This window comes from Haematobia irritans, chromosome 4 (genome assembly GCF_050003625.1).
Source record: "Haematobia irritans isolate KBUSLIRL chromosome 4, ASM5000362v1, whole genome shotgun sequence".
Classification (NCBI taxonomy): domain Eukaryota; kingdom Metazoa; phylum Arthropoda; class Insecta; order Diptera; family Muscidae; genus Haematobia; species Haematobia irritans.
In genome coordinates, this window is record NC_134400.1 from 53,164,757 (window position 1) to 53,185,121 (window position 20,365).

At 33.9% G+C, this 20,365-nt stretch overlaps 2 long non-coding RNA genes across 2 annotated transcripts in view; one reads left to right on the forward strand and one right to left on the reverse strand.

Annotated features, from left to right (window-relative positions):
- The window catches only part of LOC142232635 (uncharacterized), a 105,586-nt gene that overhangs the window by 64,051 nt on the left and 21,170 nt on the right, over positions 1 to 20,365 (reverse strand). The window lies entirely within an intron of this gene.
- On the forward strand, positions 9,817 to 10,450 carry LOC142236547 (uncharacterized). Its single transcript, XR_012722083.1, has 2 exons — positions 9,817 to 10,130; positions 10,193 to 10,450. It is a non-coding gene; the product is annotated as an uncharacterized LOC142236547 (long non-coding RNA).

Sequence of the window (20,365 nt, forward strand, 5' to 3'; positions counted from 1 at the left end):
TATGGTATCGAAAATTTAGATCTACAAAGTGGTGCAGGGTATAACATAGTTGGCCCCGCCCGACTTTAGACTTTCCTTACTTGTTTACAATGGAAAAATTAGAAATGGGTGCTGTCATTAAATATTTACATAAAAAAGGTTCATCGGGACAAGAAATGGATAATGATATGGTGCATGTGTTAGGTGAAAGTGCTCCTTCATATTAACAGTAAAAAAATGGGTAGCTGAATTTAAACGTGGTCGTACAAGCATTGAAGATGGACGTCCAAAAACAGCAACAACAACAGAAATTGTAGCCAAAGTGTATTAAATGATCGACGAATAAAAGTGCGTGAAATTGCTAATATCATGGGCATCTCAAATGATCGAGTCCATTTAATTTTGCATGAAGAACTACACGCAAAAAAATTATTCTTTCCTCCCAAACGAAATTTTAGACAAACGAAGTTCGTTTCTCATTTCCTTTTCGTTGAATGGAAGTGTATTTGGAAGAAAAGTATATACTTTATGTGATAAACGTTTATTCTTTTCCAAAATGTAAAAACAATTTCATAAAGACTAACTAAAAAAAAAAATTCTGGCTAATTGCATTTTCCCCTCACATCTTTCTCACTTCCACGAAGTTTTTAGTTCTTAGCACCTTTTTCTGTAATACAAACAATGTAGAAGAAATTATACGATTTTATAAATTTTTAAATTTTTTTACCTTTCGCCTGGACGGAGAATCGAACCGCGGACCATGCAATTTGTAAGCCAACACACTATCCACTGAGCTATGTAGCCGTTATTGTCATCAATAGACAATTACCTATATAAGTTATATTTATATGGCATAGCTTGCGGCGCCCACGAGCCGATTAAACAAAGTTTATTTCACAGAAAAATTCATTTAGTTGAACACCATGGAGCAGTGGTTGCTACGTCTGACGTGCATGCCAAGGGTCGTGGGTTCGATCCCTGCTTCGACCAAAGTTTTTTTTTGTTTTTTTTTTACATATATTCCAGATATGTTAGGAAGATTCCAAAAAAATGTTTAACATTACATTGTAGTATATTAAAATTTGAACTGTAAAATGTGTCTTATTAAAAACCTAGAGTCAGAAAAGAACAGTGTTTGACATAAACGAAATGGACTGTGTTGTTGGTTCAAAAATAACTTTTTTTATTAAAAAAAATAACACTTTGTAACAAACGAAGTTTTTTGGTGATAAAAGTGTATACTTTTCGAAGCAATTCAAAAAACTCTAACAAAAGAAAAACGTTTTCGGTACACGTTTTCCAAACATTTTTTTTCTTTGCGTGTACAGATGAAAAAGCTTTCTGCAAGATGGGTGCCGCATTTGTTAACAGTCGATCAAAAACGCATAAGAACGAACATTTCTCAAGCTTGTTTGGATGGTTTTAAGCGAAATAAAATTGATTTTAAGCATCGTTTCATAACTGTTGATGCCACATTCAATCGGCTGGTAAGGTTATGGCAACGGTTTTTTGGGACTTCAAAGGTATTTATAGATTGACTATCTGCAAAAGGGTAAAATAATAAATTCAGAGTACTATTGCAAACTTTTGGATCAATTAAATGTACAAATTCGAGAAAAACGTCCTGGCTGACAACACAAAAAATAATTTTTCATCAAGACAACGCACCAGCGCACAAGAGTGTTTTAACAATGGCTAAAATCAACGAATAAAAGTACGAGTTGCTTGACCACCCACCTTATTCTCCTGATTTAGCTCCCAGTGACTTTTACTTGTTCCCAAATCTAAAAAAAAAAATCCTTGCTGGCAAGCGTTTTACCTCAAATGAAGATACAATTACAGTTGTAAACCACTATTTTGAAGACCTTGAGGAAAACTATTTTAATCAAGGGATAGAATTGCTAGAAAAGTGTTGGACTAAGTGTATTGAAGTTTCAGGAGATTATATTGAAAAATAAAAATATTTTTGGAAAAACTAACTATTAACTTTCATTGATAGGCTAAGAAGTTTCAGAACGCCCTCGTATTATGTTTACAAACCACCAAAAGAATTTGCAATGTAAAACACCCCAAAGGTGAATAAAATTTTTGTGGAACGTTATGGTGGTTTTGGTGCAAACCAAAACGAACACAAAGTTCTTCACTCATATATATTTGTATGTGTTAACTTTTGAATACTGAAGTCAATCCCAAATTGACAAAATTATATTGACTTAATAGGAACGATTAAGGGGCTTATACACACCTCAAATTTTTCTGCAGATTTTACTTCTGGTGCTTCTATATGCCATTTTGCTTGACTTTGGAAAACTAAAGGTATTTTGGGGTCAAAAGTAGGTGTAGCAATTATGGTGTTTATCGGTCCTTGTTTCCATGGGATCGTATCATATGAATCGATCTGTTTGTGAAAGCATCTACCATCAAATCCCCCTTGCATTTTATACATTTACAAGTATCCCGCTACGACGAAGAGTTTCCAAATGAAACTGTTATACAGTGAAACCTCTCAAACTTGCAAACTTCGAAGAACGGACATCTCTCTAAAGTGGATAATTTCCATGAGACGTTTGACATATTATCACATTAACAACTCACAAGTAGTGGGAGCCACCCTGGTGCAATTGTTAGCATGTCCGCCTTCGACCGCACACCAAAAATTTTTCAGCGGTGGATTATCCCATCTCAGTAATGCTGGTGACATTTCTAAGTCCTTCAAAGCTTCTCTAAGTGGTTTCACTGCAATGTGGAACGCTGTTCGGACTCGGCTATAAAATGGAGGTCCTAATCATTGAGGTAAAGATAGAATCGGGCAGCACTCAGTGATAAGAGAGAAGTTCACCACTGTGGTATCACAATGGACAGTGAGCCTGATACATCGGGCTGCCCTAAACATGAAACATGGTTTGGATGATCACATTCTTCCTCTGAATTTTGATGAAGATGGTCCGTCGATATACCATTTTCATTTCTCGAGTATTTAAAAGGCGATTTGTTTGAGATACGAATTATAAGTTTTTTTATACCCGTAAATTAATTTTCTGATGGCGGTTTGTATCGAATGATATCATGATCACAGGTCTCCTGGTTTTCTATTCTCAAATGTTCATCGTATTGAACCTCGCCATCAGGCCTTTTCATTCAGTTTGTAAATTATTAACAATTTTAGAGCATATGAAATTAGGTCCAGGAAATGTTCGGTTGTTCCACGAATTTAGATATTAAAATTTCAATCATTTTATTTTTATTTTTCATATTTAATATCCCAAAAAAAGTCTTTGGGATTTTTGAGAGGAATTTTAAGTTGAGTCGGGAATTTTTTGGCAATGAAAGCGTTCCAATTTGGGGAAAAGAGCTAAAAAATACTGGCAACACAGACGGTGCGTGCCAATTCTGAGGGGTTTCACTGTAATGGACTCACGGTGGTGGATATTTAAGCATCAGTCCTGTCGAACTTAAGGCTGTATATACTTATTTATTTAAAATTTGTATTTTTATACCCTGCGCCACACTGTGGAACAGGGTATTATAAGTTAGTGCATATGTTTGTAACACCCAGAAGGAGACGAGATAGCCACATGTCTTTGGCAATAATGCTCAGGGTGGGTCCCTGAGTCGATCTAGTCATGTCCGTCTGCCCGTTGGTCCGTTGCACAAGAAGAACAATTAGTACTATAGTTAAGTGTGCCAAATTTTATTGAAATCGGTTCAGATTTAGATATAGCTCTCATATACATCTTTCGCCCGATATAGACTTATATGGCCACAGAAGCCAGAGTTTTAGCCCAATTTGGTTGAAATTTTGCACTAGGAGTACAATTAGTAGTGTAGTCAAGTGCGCTAAATTTTATTGAAATCGGTTCAGATTTAGATATAGTTCCCATATATATCTTTCGCCCGATTTTCCGTCATATGACCACAGTGGCCAATCTTTTACTCCGATTTAATTGAAATTTTGCACAGGGAGTAGAATTAGCATTGTAGCTATGCGTGCCAAATTTGGTTGAAATCGTGCGTGCGTGAAATCTATGCGTGTCAAATTTGGTTGAAATCGGTTCAGATTTAGATATAGCTCCCATATATATGTTTTTCTGATTTCGACACAAATGGTCAAAATACCAACATTTTCCTTGTAAAATCGCCACTGCTTAGTCGAAAGGTTGTAAAAATGACTCTAATTTTCCTAAACTTCTAATAGATATATATCGAGCGATAAATCATAAATAAACTTTTGCGAAGTTTCCTTAAAATTGCTTCAGATTTAAATGTTTTTTTTTACTAACATTGTGTTCCACCCTAGTGCAATAGCCGACTTAAATTTTGAGTCTATAGATTTTGTAGAAGTCTATCAAATTCTGTCTAGATCGAGTTATATTTAAATGTATGTATATACATATAGCCCCCCAACACATTTGACGGATGTGATATGGTATCGAAAATTTAGATCTAAAAAGTGGTGCAGAGAATAATATAGTCGACCCCGCCCGACTTTAGAATTTCCTTACTTGTTTTTTAATATTATATTGTACCATCCCAGTGCATTAGCCGACTTAAATTTTAAGTCCATAGATTATAAATTTTGTTCAGATGCAGTCAGATTTAACTTTATGTATTTGGGACAAAAACCTTTATATATAGCACCCAACACATTTGACGGATTTGATATAGTATCGAAAATGTGGATTTACAAAGTGATGGAGGGTATAATATAGTCGGCCCCGCCCGGCTTTAGACTTTCCTTACTTGTTTTGTTGCGTAAATAAAGAAAATTTTTATTACTCATGCATTATGCCTCAAATATGACACTTTGTGAGATTCTTTGAATCTCATAGTGTGTTCCCTACAATCTGGTATATAAATAGAATCGAGTGACTGTACTCGAAAAAAACTACTTCAATCCAAAGAAGTTAACCTTCCTCTAAGAATTTCGGTATTGTTTGCGATCCAAAGATGCGGCTTCTTTAAAATGATTACATTTTTAAGGAAATACATGCAAAGAAATATTTCTTATCTCCCAAATGAAAATTTAGACTAAAGGGTGATACGGTCAAAATTTGATCAAGGGGAAACGCGTGTAAATCGGTGAAATCGTTTATTTAAAAAATCAAATTAAATTTCTTTTTCAAGTTCAATTAGTATAAAATTCAAGGAAAATATTCAGTTAGGCTTTCGTTTTTCCAAATCCGAATTGGCGGCCTCACGCTTGACACCTGCCATCAGATTTTGTACAGCCACCTTGTCCACCTTCTTCGCCGCAGAAAGCCAGTTTGCCTTGAACTGCTGCTCGTCCTTAGCAGTTTTTTGGTCTTCTTTAGGTTCCGCTTGACAATAGCCCAGTATTTCTCAATTGGGCGGAGCTCTGGCGTGTTGGGAGGGTTCTTGTCCTTGGGAACCACCTGCACGTTGTTGGCGGCGTACCACTCCATGGCCTTTTTACCGTATTGGCAAGATGCCAAATCCGGCCAAAACAGTACGGAACAACCGTGTTTCTTCAGGAAAGGCAGCAGACGTTTATTCAAACACTCTTTCACGTAAATTTCTTGGTTGACAGTCCCGGAAGCTATGAAAATGCTGCTTTTCAAGCTACAGGTACAGATGGCTTGCCAAACCAGATATTTCTTTGCGAACTTTGACAGTTTTATGTGCTTGAAAATATCTGCTACCTTTCCCCTTCCTTTTGCCGTATAAAACTCCTGTCCCGGAAGCTGCTTGTAGTCGGCTTTGACGTAGGTTTCGTCGTCCATTACCACGCAGTCAAACATCGTCAGCATCGTCGTATACAGCCTCCGGGATCGCGCTTTGGCCGTCGTATTTTGTTTATCATCGCGATTTGGAGTCACTACCTTCTTGTAAGTCGATAGTCCGGCTCGTTTTTTGGCTCGATGCACGGTTGTAGACGATACACCCAGCTTATTTGCGGCATCTCGGAGAAAGAGGTTAGGGTTTCGCTTGAAACTACCGGCAACTCTCTTTGTCGTCTCAGCGGCTTCCGGTTTTCGATTTCCCCCCGATCCAGACTTCCTGGCTGTCGACAAACGTTCCCCAAACACTTTAATTACATTTGCACTTAAAAAACCTGAACACCCCTAATTTTGAAGGTGTGTGTGTGTAGAATGTTGTTCCTATTTTGATTTTGGAATTCACTCTTCAGTTGTCAAAATGCCGTCCAAGCAACAAGAGCAGCGTATCAAAATTTTGCTCGCGCATCGCGAAAATCCGAGCTACTCGCACGCAAAGCTGGCTAAATCGCTAAAGGTTGCCAAATCAACCGTTACAAATGTAATTAAATTGTTTGGGGAACGTTTGTCATCAGCCAGGAAGTCTGGATCGGGGGGAAATCGAAAACCGGAAGCCGCTGAGACGACAAAGAGAGTTGCCGGTAGTTTCAAGCGAAACCCTAACCTCTTTCTCCGAGATGCCGCAAATAAGCTGGGTGTATCGTCTACAACCGTGCATCGAGCCAAAAAACGAGCCGGACTATCGACTTACAAGAAGGTAGTGACTCCAAATCGCGATGATAAACAAAATACGACGGCCAAAGCGCGATCCCGGAGGCTGTATACGACGATGCTGACGATGTTTGACTGCGTGGTAATGGACGACGAAACCTACGTCAAAGCCGACTACAAGCAGCTTCCGGGACAGGAGTTTTATACGGCAAAAGGAAGGGGAAAGGTAGCAGATATTTTCAAGCACATAAAACTGTCAAAGTTCGCAAAGAAATATCTGGTTTGGCAAGCCATCTGTACCTGTAGCTTGAAAAGCAGCATTTTCATAGCTTCCGGGACTGTCAACCAAGAAATTTACGTGAAAGAGTGTTTGAATAAACGTCTGCTGCCTTTCCTGAAGAAACACGGTTGTTCCGTACTGTTTTGGCCGGATTTGGCATCTTGCCATTACGGTAAAAAGGCCATGGAGTGGTACGCCGCCAACAATGTGCAGGTGGTTCCCAAGGACAAGAACCCTCCCAACACGCCAGAGCTCCGCCCAATTGAGAAATACTGGGCTATTGTCAAGCGGAACCTAAAGAAGACCAAAAAAACTGCTAAGGACGAGCATCAGTTCAAGGCAAACTGGCTTTCTGCGGCGAAGAAGTTGGACAAGGTGGCTGTACAAAATCTGATGGCAGGTGTCAAGCGTGAGGCCCGGCAATTCGGATTTGGAAAAGCGAAAGCCTAACTGAATATTTTTCCTGAATTTTATACTAATTGAACTTGAAAAAGAAATTTAATTTGATTTTTTAAATAAACGATTTCACCGATTTACACGCGTTTTCCCTTGACCAAATTTTGACCGTATCACCCTTTAATCATATAATAGCCCCCATATAAACCGATCCAGAGACTTAGTTTTGGAGCCTTGGAGGAGCAAATTTCATGCGAGTCAGTTGAAATTTGCTACATTGTGCTAGTATATGGTCGTTAACAACCATGCCTAACTAGGTCCATATCGGTCTATAGTTATATATAGCCCTCAGATAAATCGATCCCCAATCACACAAAAATTGGTCCATATCAAGTTCATAATTGTATATAGCCCCCATATAAGCGACCCCCATATTTCAATTCTGGCTCTCTACGTACCGTGCAAAAGTCCATGTCGATTCGTAATTATTTGTAGACTTACACCTATACATAACTTTTTTGTCCAATATATACCACATATGGACTAACTCACAATTTAGAAAACTATGTTAAGAAGTTTTAAGATACCACAACCCAAGTAATTTGATTGTGGATGACAGTTTTTCGTAGAAGTTTCAACGCAATCCATGGTGGAGGCTACATAAGATTTGGCCTGGCCGAACTTACGCCCGTATATACTTGTTTTTAATAAAGAAGTAGGCTCTGCTGTAAAAATCAGTAAAAATTTGAAATTGAAAAAATATAAAATTTTTGTCATACCAGTCTGCGAGCTGGAATTAGATCAGGACCAAGAGACCGGTGATCGTCTTACAAATGTTCGAGAAATAAAAATGTGAATTCGGTCACCATGTAATAATATTGGGAGCCAAATCAATTGGAAGTTGAATCATCTTCTATATTTATGGGATATATTGTCCAAATTAGTGATGCGTACTGATAAGAGGGTAACATTTAGACCCCAGTCCTCACGTCTTAGCCAAGCTGACTAAAATTAAAAAATAAATTAGCTCTTGGGCGCCAAAAAGTAAAATCCTGTGTCAGTTTCTAGTCCAAATGCTCCATGTGAGCCCTTTTGTATTCCAAGGAATAAACAGAAGCAAATTTCGTTTGTTTTTATACCCTTCACCACTACTGTGGTACAGGGTATAATAAGTTTATGCATTTGTATGTAACGCCAAGAAATAATTGTCATAGACCCATCTTTTAGTATACCGATCGGCTTAGAATTAAATTCTGAGTTGATTTAGCGATGTCCGTCTGTCTGTCCGTCTGTCTGTATATGTAATTTTGTGCACAAAGTACAGGTCGCAGTTTAAGTCCGATCGTCTTCAAATTTGACATAACGTCTTTCTTCGGGTAGAAGACAATCGCTATTGATTTTGGAAAAAATCGGTTCAGATTTAAATATAGCTGCCATATATAGTTATCACCGATTTGATCATAATTCACGTATTTATGAACCGACGTTCTTCAAATTTTGCACATCTGAATGTTTTATTAGTCCCGTAAAAACTGCCAAATATCAGCTAAATCGGTTCAGATTTATATATAGCTCTCATATATATCTTTCGTCCGATTTGGACTTATATGGCCCCAAAAGCGAGAGTTTTGCCCTGATTTGCTTCAAATTTTGCACAACGAGTACGTTTAATAGTATCGTTAATTGTGCCACATTTAGTTGAAATCGGTTCAGATTTAGATATAGCTCCCATATATATCTTTCGTCCGATTTGGATTTATACGGCCCCAAAAGCCAGAGTTTTGCCCTCAGTTGCTTGAAATTTTGCACAAAGAGTACGTTTTATAGTATCATTAATTGTGCAAAATTTAGTTGAAGTCGGTTCAGATTTAGATATAGCTCCCATATATATCATTCGCCCGATTTGGACTAATATGCCCACAGAGGCAAAAGTTTTACTCTGATTTACGTGAAATTTTGCAGAGGGAGTAGAAGTGAACTTGAAACTTTGCACAGGCAGTAGAATTAAGGTTCTGCATATGCGTGTTTATTTTGGTTGAAATCGGTTCAGATTTTGATATAGCTCCCATATATATCTTTCGCCCGATTTTCCGTCATATGACCACAGAGGTCAAAGTTGTTATCCGATTTACGTGAAATTTTGCACAGGGAGTAGCAGGGGAGACGTAGTTTTGGAACCTTGGAGGAGCAAATTTCATGCGAGTCAGTTGAAATTTGCTACACCCAGAAAAAAGTGCCTTCGAAACTAAAGGAAAAATTTTTCATCAATATAGTTTATCCATTTTATTTCCATTAAGGTAAAATTTTGTGAGAAATAATAAAATTTACTCGTTTCAGTAAAAATATCCTATACTGTAAGCAGTTAGGAATAGTTCATTAACTAGAATAAGGCATGGAATTTTACTCATACTATTTTCTTCGCTGGGTATAAGAATTTACTACTGAACAAGAAAATGTTATTCACCGATAACAAAGCATTCGTAAAAATAAACAAAACCCGAACTAAAACCAAGTTTCCTCAAAATTAGTAAAATTTCTTATAAAATGATAATTGCGACTTCCTTTATAATAGAAAGTTTTTCATACATACGAACAACACTTGGCATAGAAAAATATTTTAGTTCATTCGTACTAAGAAGTATGCAATCCAATCAAAACTTAAGGAAACACACTTGTTAGAATATAGGAAATTTTCCTATTTTTCTATTGTCTACCTGTAATCGATACCTGTCATCGCAATCGATGTGTTTGCGCGTGGGTGTAATCGATATGTTTGCGCGTGGGTTGTTTTTTTAGTTGGAATCGCGTTGTTGTGGTATACGGAAAGATTGTTAAAAAATAATATTGTAAAATAATATAATAAATAACAAATAAAATATATAAAATATTTATTATTTTAAATTAGTGAGAAAAATTTTCGTTTTTTGAAAATAAATCTATCAATGTTCGTGATGGTATATAAAGAAAGAAAACACCAGCAGAATAACAACCCTTTCATTTGTCTTCATTTTGGAATCTTCAATTATCAGGTAATATTCAGTGACGCTAACCTTTTGTAACAAAAATGGTTTATGATTTTTTATATTTGTAGGTATTGAAATTGTAAAAGGAGGACAAAATCGTTAGGCAGCAACTTATTAAAAGTGAAAAGTACAAGAAGAAGAAAAAGTGCGTTTTACAGTTGATAATATCACATGGAAATTGGAAACAGCGGAATAATAAACTAATATTTCAAGGAGATTCGATGCTGTTGATTCTTAATAAGTATATTCAATGTATTAATAAAACATGTCTTTTATTGAAGATAAAATTGCTCATATAAATAAATAAAATTGTATTTAAAAACGAAGGTAAGCAGTTCTAATTAAGAAGTAAAAGTTTTACCACAAATGTGTAAGATTTGTCCAAATGAATGAAAAAATTTCAATAAAATCATTCCATATATGAATTCAAATCAGTTAATTTTTTCCATTCTGTAGTATAGTGGTACATAAATATAGGAAAATGTTAACTAATATATGGAATGCATTATACCTAATTTCTACGAAAATCACATCGTTCAAACAAATAAAAATGTCTTTGGCGCTATACGAAGTTCAACTTTCTTCACAATGAGTTCATTTTAACTTAAAGAAGGGGTCACTTTTTTCTGGGTGTACATTGTGCTAGTATATGGTCGTTTTTTATTTTAACGATTCACTATGCTTCTTTTGAAAAAATACAAACAATTGCATGATTTATTCTACGGAAAAACTCCACAAAAGCATCCAAATATATGGAAATTCCACCAAATCCCCGACTCAAAAATTTCGACCCCAAACCAAGAAAAAATATCCCTAACTTGGGAAAATACCCAGTACAAGTCGGTGTCCAACACTTTTTTACAGTGTATGCAACTACTAATTTTTGTCGCATTGTTTTGTGTCCAATAGCTGTGAATGATGTGAGAGCTCATGTTACGAAATCAAACGCCGAATGGACGGAATGATGAAAAATGCTGCCACAAAAGAAAACAAAAACTGTCACTCATGCAAAGTCAACGTCAACAACTTTGATAGGCACAATGAATGGTGTTGATTGTGGTCACTCAATTCCTCTTGGTTGGAACTGGAGGAACGGACGACAAACAATATCAGATATGGGAAATTAGAAACTCTGTTGCCAGTGAATGTCGTACACTAAATCGCAGCACACAATGCCCTACATAGTGCAACATTGTAGAGGGCAAAATGCCATGCCATGCGATAGAATTCGTTGAACTCATTGACTGATTCTAACATAGATATTTGATCACCAACTATTGTATCACAATGGATTGAATAGTCGTCTATGAAAGCCTTAAATATTGGGCAATCACTAACCAAACCTTAATTAGATATTGGGATTTGAAAGAGATACGATGACCACCTGTTTGCCATAAACCATTAACAAATGGTGGAAAAATGAAAAGTTTATTGTTTTACAAACATAAGTTGAGTTTCTCAAACATTAAAAGTAAAATTCATTCAAACTCTCTCGCTAGTTATTACTGTAAAAGTACGCGAACAGACCTACAACATGTATCGAGTTTTATTAATTCTGCAGTTTTATTGCAGCTCCAATTGCTGCGCTATGTTCAGTGCATTTATTTTTCGCTATGTCGCCATTTCTTCTGTTTTATCCGGGCAAACGAAAAACGTAAATTTCCAAAACTACCACAAAACACATCAACAGTTTTAGGTAGCAAATAAATGTGTGAGTGTGTGTGACGACATGAGAGTGTGCCTTGCTTTTTGGCCCATTATGCCGACGGTGGGAGGCGCAATGCAACGGAGAAATTTTATCATGTAAATATGAACGAAATTTCGGTCAGGCCGAATCGTATGTACCCTCCACTTTGGATTGCGTACAAACTTCAACTAAAGACTGTCGTCTATAATCGAAATACTTTGGTTGTCGTGACAATTGCCGGTGGCAAGGCATCTTAAAAATTCTTAACATTGTCTGTCATATTGCCAGAAAGAAAGATATGGAGAAACAAGTATATACGGCCGTAAGTTCGGCCAGGCCGAAGCTTATGTACCCTCCATCATGGATTGCGTAGAAACTTCATCTATGCACTGCCATCCACAATCGAATTACTTAAGTTGCGGTAACGCTTGCCGATGGAAAGGTATCTTAAAACCTCCTAACACCATCTTCTAAATTGTATGTAAGTCCATACGTGGTATATATTAAATCAAAAAAGATCGATCCAATACGTATATAATTCAGTTTGACAAAGAGGACATACAATTTTGACAAAATTTTCTACAGAAATAAAATTTTAACAAAATTTTCTATAGAAATGAACCGATATGGACCAATTTTTGTGTGATTGGACCAATTTTGGTATGGTTGTTAGCGACCATATACTAACACCACGTGCCTAATTTGAACCGGATTGGATGAATTGTGCTCCTCCAAGAGGCTCCGGAGGTCAAATCTGGAGAATGTTTTATATGGGGGCTATATATAATTATGGACCGATATGGACCAATTCTGGCACGGTTGTTAAAGATCATATACTAACACCATGTTCCAAATTACAACCGGATTGAATGAAATTTGCTTCTCTTGGAGACTTCGCAAGCCAAATCTGGGGATCGGTTTATATGGGGGCTATATATAATTATGAACCGATGTGAACCAATGTTTGCATGGTTGTTAGAGACCATATACCAACATCATGTACCAAATTTCAGCCGGATCGGATGAAATTTGCTTCTCTTTTAGGCTCCGCAAGCCAAATCTGGAGATCGGTTTATATGGGGGCTTAATATAATTATGGGCCGATGTGGTCCAATTTTTGCATGGTTGTTAGAGACCATATACCAACACCATGTACCAAATTTCAGCCGGATCGGATGAAATATGCTTCTGTTAGAGGCTCCACAAGCCAAATCTGAGGGTCCCTTTATATGGGGGCTATACGTAAAAGTGGACCGATATGGCCCATTTTCAATACCATCCGACCTACATCGATAACAACTACTTGTGCCGAGTTTCACGTCGATAGCTTGTTTCGTTCGGAAGTTAGCGTGATTTCAACAGACGGACGGACGGACGGACGGACATGTTTAGAACGACTCAGAATTTCACCACGACCCAGAATATATATACTTTATGGGGTCTTAGAGCAATATTTCGATGTGTTACAAACGGAATGACAAAGTTAATATACCCCCATCCTATGATGGAGGGTATAAAAAGATCGATCCAATACGTATTTAATTCAGTTTGACAAAGTAGACATAAAATTTTGACAAAATTTTCTACAGAAAAAAAATTTTAACAAAATTTTCTATAGAAATAAAATTTTCACAAAATTTTCTATAGAAATAAAATTTTTGACAAAATTTTCTATAGAAATAAAATCTTGGTAGATTATTTTTGGCTCGAGTGGCAACCATGATTATGAACCGAATAAAATTTGAACAAAATTTTCTATAGAAATAAAATTTTGACAATGATGAAAATTTTATTATGAACCGAATAAAATTTTAACAAAATTTTCTCTAGAAATAAATTTTTGACAAAATTTTCTATAGAAATAAAATTTTGGTAGATTATTTTTTGCTCTAGTGGCAACCATGATTATGAACTGATATGGACCAATTTTTGTGTGATTGGACCAATTTTGGTATGGTTGTTAGCGACCATATACTAACACCACATTCCTAATTTGAACCGGATCGGATGAATTTGCTCCTCCAAGAGGCTCCGGAGGTCAAATCTGGAGAACGTTTTATATGTGCGCTATATATAATTATGGACCGATGTGGACCAATTTTTGCACGGTTGCTAGAGACCATATACCAATACCATGTACCAAATTTCAGCCGGATTGGATGCAACTTGCTTCTCTTTGAGGCTTCGCACGCCAAATCTGGAGATCGGTTTATATGGGGGCTATATATAATTATGGACCGATGTGGACCAATTTTTGCATGATTGTTAGAGACCATATACCAACACCATGTACCAAATTTCAGCCGGATCGGATGAAATATGTTTCTCTTAGAGGCTCCACAAGCCAAATCTGGGGATCGGTTTATATGGGGGCTATATATAATTTAAGGACCGATATGGACCAATTTTTGCATGGTTGTTAGAGACCATATACCAACATCATGTACCAAATTTCAGCCGGATCGGATGAAATTTGCTTCTCTTTGAGGCTCCGCAAGCCAAATCTGGGGATCGGTTTATATGGGGGCTATATATAATTATGGACCGATGTCGACCAATTTTTGCATGATTGTTAGAGACCATATACTAACACCATGTATCAAATTTTAGCCGGATCGGATGAAATATGCTTCTGTTAGAGGCTCCACAATCCAAATCTGAGGGTCCCTTTATATGGGGGCTATACGTAAAAGTGGACCGATATGGCCCATTTTCAATACCATCCGACCTACATCGATAACAACTACTTGCGCCAAGTTTCAAGTCGATAGCTTGTTTCGTTCGGAAGTTAGCGTGATTTTAACAGACGGACGGACATGCTTAGATCGACTCAGAATTTCACCACGACCCAGAATATATATACTTTATGGGGTCTTAGAGCAATATTTCGATGTGTTACAAACGGAATGACAAAGTTAATATACCCCCATCCTATGATGGAGGGTATAAAAATGTCGAATTAAATACCTACTTAAACCACTTTAGTTATTGACCGTTTTATATAGACTGAAAGACGCTTGCTGGGTTCCAAAGATTTTGTCTTTACACTAATGATTTTGAATTGATTCCGAGGTAGATAATTGTAATTCTCTCTCAAATTTGAGATTTCCGTACTTGATGATAGGAAACAAATCTTAAGATATATAATCAATAGGACCAATATAGACAAACATTTTTAGATTTTCAATATAAATAAAATCTTGAGAAACTTATGAAAACATTGTTAACATCTTCGATTGAAATCAAATTTTCAGAAATTTTTCCGTAGAAAAAATTGAGAATTTTGAAAGTGAAATAAAAGTTTCGGCATAGAAAAAAGTTGAGTAAATTTTCTATAGAAATAAAATTTTCAGAAAATTTTCTGTAGACATACAATTTTCAGAAAATTGACTATAGAAATAAAATTTTCAAATAAAATTTTCAAAAAAATTTCTATAGAAATACAATTTTCAAAAGATTGTATGCAGAAATTTTGAGAAAATTTTATATATATAAATAAAATTGTCAGTAAATTTTTATAGAAATTAAATTTTATCTAGAAATAACATTTTCTGTAGAAATAAGATTTTGAGAAAATATTCTATAGAAATAAATTTTCAGGGAAAAAACTGAGAAAATTTTCCATACAAAAAAATTCAGTAAATTTTCTTTAGAAATAATATTTTGAGAAAATCTTCCAATAATTGTCTACAGAACTTAAATTTTCAGAAAACTTTTTATAGGTAAGAACTGAGAAAATTTTCTACATAAATACAATTTTGAAAAAGTTTTCTATTGAAATAAACTTTTGAAAAATTATTCTATAAAAATAAAAATTTCTACGGAAATAACATTTTGAGCACATATTCTGTAGAAATAAAATTTTCAGTAAATTTTAGGTAGAAATAAAATTGAGGAAAATTTTATGTAAAATTTTAAAGAAATTTTCTATAAGCAAAAATTATCGGAAAATTTTCTATCGAAATAAAATTTTCTATAGAAATAAATTAGGAAAATTTGCTAAATTTTGAAATAGCTTGCCACATATCTAAAATTTTGGGAAAATTTTCTATAAAAATAAAATTTTTGGAAAGTTGTCTTCGGAAAAATTTCTGTAGGAATACATTTTGAGAAAATTTTGTATAGAAATAAAATGTTCAGAACATTTTCATAGAAAAAAAAGAGAAAATTTTCGATAGAAAGAAAAGGATAAATTAACCAACAGAGGAAACGTATGTTTGTCAAATTTATTAGGGTAAAGCTCCTTAGATTTATGAAAGCAAAGTCGACTATCATACATCTTTTTTCGGAAGGTGCGAGTATAATTGACATTGTTTAATGAATTACCCGAATTTATTCTGATAATTGGTGGGTAGTTTCGCTGCAAGTAGCACTTAAAGAAATTAAGTGCACTAAATAAATTTTAATGCTATGTCATTTTAATGCATTTTAATGTTATGTCAATACTTGTCCTATACGCGTTTGGTTCGAGTATTAAACTAATCTGGTAAATAGTTCGATTTCCTCAGTAGCTATTTTCCTACAATTTATAATCTTTGGTTTAGTCAACGTGTGGTTTCAAGTTGAAATCAAAACAAAAAAAGTGTCTGAAATGAAAACAACAAAAGTGATTGAAGAAGAAGTAAACACTAACAAAACAAATAAAAATTAAATTTTGTTTAAGATAAAATTTTGAGAAAATGTAGAAATAGAATTTCCGAAAATTTGGAAAAATTCTATAAACAAAAATTTCAGAAAATGTTCTATCGAAATAATGTTTTGAGAAAACTTTCCATAGAAATAAAGAAATTAAATTTAAAAAAAAAAAATTAATAGAAGTAAAATTAAAAAAAAAAATCTTTTGGAATGACATTAACGAAAACTTTCTATACAAAATACAGAAAATATATAGAAATTTCCTGTACTAAGACAATTTTCCAAATTTTGAGAAAACTTTCCATAAAAATAAAATTGTGAAAACTTTTTCTGCAGAAATAAAATTTTGAGTAAACTTCTATAGAAATAAAATGTTGAGAAAATTTTCTATAGAAATAAAATTTATGAAAATTTTCCATAGAAAAAAAAAACTGAGAAAATTTTCCAACCAATTTAAAAAAATATTGCCAATAGAAACAAACCATTAAGAAACTGAAAAATAAACAAATAAAAATATAACATTTTGATAAAATTTTCTGGAGAAATAAAATTTCCAAACAAACAAATATTTTACAAAATTTTCTATCTTAATTTTATTTTTTTGAAATAAAGTCAAAACAATTTCCAAATTTTGAGAAGATTTTCTATAGAAATAAAGAAATTAAATTTTCAGAAAATTTTTCTACAAGAATAAAATTGTGAAAAACATTTTCTGTAGAAATAATATTTTCAAAAAATTTTGATTAGAAATAAAGCATTTAAACATTTTCTATAGAAACAAAATATTGAGAAAATCTTCTACATAAATAATAAAACTTTTCAGAAATTTTCTTTTGAAATAACATTAACAAAAAAATTTTCATACAAACAAATTTTTAAGAAACCTTCTTTAAAAAGAAATGCAGAACATTTTCTATCCAAATAAAATGTTCTATAGTAATAAAATTTTGAAAACTGATTCTGTAGAAAAAAAAATTTGAATAAATTTTCTATAGAAATAAATGTTTGAGAAATTTTCTACAGAAATAATATTTTGAGAAAAATTTCTATAGAAATAAAGAAACCACTGACAAACCCTTGGAGCAAAAGACGGCACTTGCAGCACATTGCACTTTAACAGGACACAAACCAAACCTTAAGGACGTAGATATTTTGACGCAAGAAACCAACTATAAGAGGAGATTTACACTGGAGATGTTACATATTATAAATGTACCTACAGATAGACGGATGAATTTTAAGACTGATACAGACCATTGTGCACATATTTATAGAAATATTGTACACAAATATATCAAATTAGCCTTTAGTTGTAAATTTACTCGTTTGCGAATAAGTTCATTGTTCTTTACTTCTAAAAGTAATTATCAATATTTTTGGATTTTGATATATATTATTGTTTATTAATGTGTAAAATGTTCTCTGTTATTTGTTTAATGAAATTTCCCTGAAGACGAACATCGGAGATTAGTGTTCTTTATTTTTTAGTGTTCTTTATTTGCTTTCCCATGTACAAGACCACGAAGGTCTCATATTCCAGCATGGGAAGTTTAAGATCATAATGTACAATTAAATAAATATTATATAATTACAATTTAAAGTTAACTTAAATTATTTAATTAAAAGAAAATCTATAAGCAAAATAACATTAGTATATTAAATTGAAGGAAGTTTAGAATTTAGAATAGATTTAAATTTGAAAATAGTAAAAAGATGAAAAATAAAATAAAATAAAAATAATAACAGGTAAAGGGAAAAAATATTAAAATTTAAATTTGAAAATAAAAGCAAAAGAAGAAAAAGTAAAATAAATTTTAATAACAAATAACGGAAAGGTATAAATAAAAGTACATATTGCATAAATAAAAATCAACATTATTTTAAGATTTAAAATTGGAAAGCAAACAATATAGAAAACAAAAAGAGAGAATCAAATTTAATTATTACTCAAAAACGAGATAACATTATTCTTAAAATCAACTGCGTTATTTATACATTGAATATTATGAGTAAGTGAGTTCCACAGACGGATGGAGTTAATAAAAAATTGCCATTCTGAGACCAAACAACTATGACGAAGTAAAATTAATCTTTAAAATAAATAATCCTATGCAGGAAAATAAGGACGCTTAACTTAAGAAGATTGTGAAAAGTCATATTATATAAACATTCGGAGAAAGCTGAAATACTATCATATCTTCGTATACCATATACGTAGCGAGTAATGCTATCGAACGTCCTATTCAGTCTCTGCATGCTTAGAGCATCGCACTTAGCAAAAAGTTCACAACCGTATAGCATAATAGGCATCAAAAATGATTTGGCTAAGATAACCCTTATTCATAGAGGACTACAATGTTGTGATCGTCACAGTGTCCTAAGTATTGAATAAACTCGTCCACACGTGGCAGCAATCTGATCGGACCACGTCAGAGTACTGTTGAATATTACCCAAGATTCCTGGCACGCTCTACTATCTCAATCGTCTGATTATCTATTTTTATGTCGACATTAATCCTAGACCTCACTGTTCGCCCTTTAATCACCAAACACTTAGATTTCATTGGATTAATAGTAAGGCCATTGGCCGATGCCCACATTGATATCCTTTCCAGGTCCTCATTCAATAATGCCTCACAGCTACCAATTGATGACAGTTCGCACCCAATATATAACTGAATATCATCTGCATACATTCGCATCCGACAGTGCCTTACTTGCATAGGTAGATCATTAGAATATAGGGAGAAGAGCAAGGGTCCCAATATAGAACCTTGCGGAACACCCCTGTTTACCACCCGCATTTGTGATCGCTTGTCCCCAATCCTAACATATTGATACCTATCTGAAAGGTATGATGAAATCAATCTTGTTGATGTAATCGAAAACCCAAAGAAATTGTGTAATTTAGCACCAAGTAAGTCATGGTCTACGGTGTCAAATGCTTTAGAATGATCTAAAAGCACTAATAACACATACCTCCTTTCATCTATAAAGCGCCTAATATCCTCCGACACGTCAACAAGTGCAGTAGTACAGCTATTTTTCTCCCGAAAACCAGATTGTACATCCGTTAACAAGGCATTTCGGAGATGTTTCGAAATAATGGATAATTTTAAATAAAAATACAACTCAACAAAAACAACAACATATGTTTTTATTCATATGACCTCAAGCCGAACTAAACAAATATAAGAAATAAAATTTAAGAAAAGTTTTCATAGAAAATAACTGAGAACATTTTCAATTTCAAAAAAAAAACAAAGTTTCAAAAAAAAAATATAGAAATAAACTTTTGAGAAATTGTAAAATAAATAAATTAATAAAAAAAATACTAATTTTTTGTATAAATAGAATATCCGAAAATTAATAAAATAAGTAAAAATAAAATAAAATTCCGTAGAAATAAAATTTTGAGAAAATTTTCTGTAGAAACAAAATTTTGCATAGCAAAAAATTCTGAAAATGGTCTATCGAAATAATATTCCATAGAAATACAATTTTGAAAAAAAATCTGTAGAAATAAAATTTTAGATAGAAAAAAAAATTTTTCAGGAAATTTTATAGAGACAAATATTAAAAATTTTCTATAGAAATAAAATGTACAGAATTTCACCATTATGGGGTCTGAGACTAATATTGCATTACAAACAGAATGTCAAAGTTAGTATACCCACTATCCTATGGTGGAGGGTATAAAAACATACCACATTGGAGTGAAGAAACCAAAGCAAAATGAAATCACCTCCACACGTAAAAGCAAATGAAAAATAAAACAATAAGAGTTGAGACGCTTAAGGTTTTTCTGCGGTTTCGTATGGGACAACGTACAACAAAAGCGATCAGTAACGACAACTGGATGGTTGACGAGAATACGACATGACATTACTGCTACACCACAATAAAAAGCCAACAAAGC